We start from the raw sequence: 2,043 nt of genomic DNA, 5'->3' as shown, positions 1-2,043 counted from the left end.
CGGCCCCGGCCCCTCCGACAGCATCACCACCATTCTCCTTTTCCTGATTCTCACCCAATTTCAATCTCCTCTCGTGCACCGCCATCATGTGTACCCGCAAGCGTGACACACGTGTGCAGCAGGACACGCCGGGCCAGCATACACAGCCCTGGCCTGCTGCCCCAGACAGCCATTTCCCCTTCTCTCTCGAGCCATTTCTCCTTCTCTCTCCCCCTCCTTTTTCCCCTCTTTTAGCCGAAAAATGCTACAATTACAGCCGTTTCCACGGCAACAAGCATGCTTCCCCCGCGATGCTGCAGAGCGCGAGCCATGTGCTCGATAGGGTCGTCACGGCAACGGCAGGATGTCACGCATGACGGGGTATGCACGTACACAGCTCGAGCACGCACAGGGACAGCCATGCACATGCGTGCTGTTGCTGCACCCACGCGACTGTGTACCCCCAGCCCGGGGTTCTGCCTGTGGACTCCTGGAGAGGGTCCCCAAATTTACGGGCTGAGCGGGGGAAGCGTCAATCCCCCACCCCACCCTGGGGTGAGGAAGAGGATGGTTAAGGAAGAAGAGGAGGGAGGTTTCCACAGCAACCGCCTCGTCTCCAGGGAAACGCGGGGAGAAATGTCAGTGCAGAGCCGAGGATGGTCCAGGGAGGGGACTGAGTCCCCAGGAGCCACAGGGTGGCACGGAGGGAACACAGCCACACCCGGCTGCCCTCACGTCACCCATCATGTCACCGGTCCCCCAAACATCCACCCCAGCCCCTGCAATGGGGCAGGATACGGCTCACCCCAAACCCAGGAGGCTGTGACAGCACATGTGACAGAAACCCATAGGACCAGCATCCCCCTGTCCCACACATCCCTGCCACGGTCGGGGGACCCCCCTGTGGGGGGGGGGGGGGCTGCCCCCTTCCCCCGCCCAGCCAGTCCCATTTACCAGTGCGATGGCCTTTGATGGAATAAATTTCCCGTGCCCGCTGCTGTATGCTTAATGTAATAAACCCAGCGAGTATGATTTAGAATAACATTTACGGAGCCGCAGAGTGTCATTTTGATGTGTCTCCCGTCTCCGCTCGCTGGTTATTAAACTGTATTGATTCTCCGGGAGCGGCTGATGTTTATAAATGTCAGGCCTTGGGGACCGGCTAACCTACCCCAGGGCTGCTGCACCGGGGAGAAATGGCCCCGGCCTGTGGACACCCCCAAAAGGGGATCTTGGCAATCCTGGCATCGCGCCATGCCCACCCTGGGGTGCTCGGTGCCCCGCTGCACCAGCTCCCGTGGCACGGGCGGATGGCATGGGCACCCAGAGCTCCCCTGCAACCGGTTAGCTGGCACCCACCTGTCTGTCTGTCCCCACAGCACCCTTGCACTGTGCCCACACAGACACCCAGCCACCCACCGCTGCCCAACAGCCCTTCATCCATCCCCTGACACCCAAACAACCACCCAGCCATCTCCCACCACTCCTGACACCCATCCATCCACCCCCCAACACCCATCCATCCCCACAGCACCCATCCATATCCCCAACACCCATCCATCCACCCCCAACACCCATCCACATCCCCAACACCCATCCATCCACCCCTAACACCCTTACACCTGCCCATCCATCCCCTGACTCCCTCCCATCCACTTTTCCACCCCCATAGCACACATCCACCTATCCATCCCCCAACTCCCACCCATCTCCCCTCCACTCTCACCCATCCCAATCACACGCTGACGCACCCAGGGTCACAGGAAAACCTGTCCCCCACCAGTCACCGTCACCTGTGGGTGCCCCATAGAGCCCCCTCTATGGCACCCCACGGCCAAACCACCGGTGTGCTACAGCCCGAGGGGGTCATTACCAGTTGCTAAACCACCTCCTGACTGCCCGGGCACTGTTCCCCACCCAAATTCAGAGCCCCCCAACAGCCTGGGCACCAGGGAGAGCCAGCCCACAGCGAATCACTGCCAGGGGACCTGCCCTGTGGACAGGGTCACTTCTGGCCCTCGCCCCTTCCTCGGTGTCATCCTCCTCCTCCTCACGCCCAACAGC

The sequence above is a fragment of the Cariama cristata genome, unplaced genomic scaffold (genome assembly GCF_000690535.1).
Source record: "Cariama cristata isolate BGI_N322 unplaced genomic scaffold, ASM69053v1 scaffold4068, whole genome shotgun sequence".
NCBI lineage: Eukaryota > Metazoa > Chordata > Aves > Cariamiformes > Cariamidae > Cariama > Cariama cristata.
Note: the sequence above shows the minus strand (reverse complement) of the source record.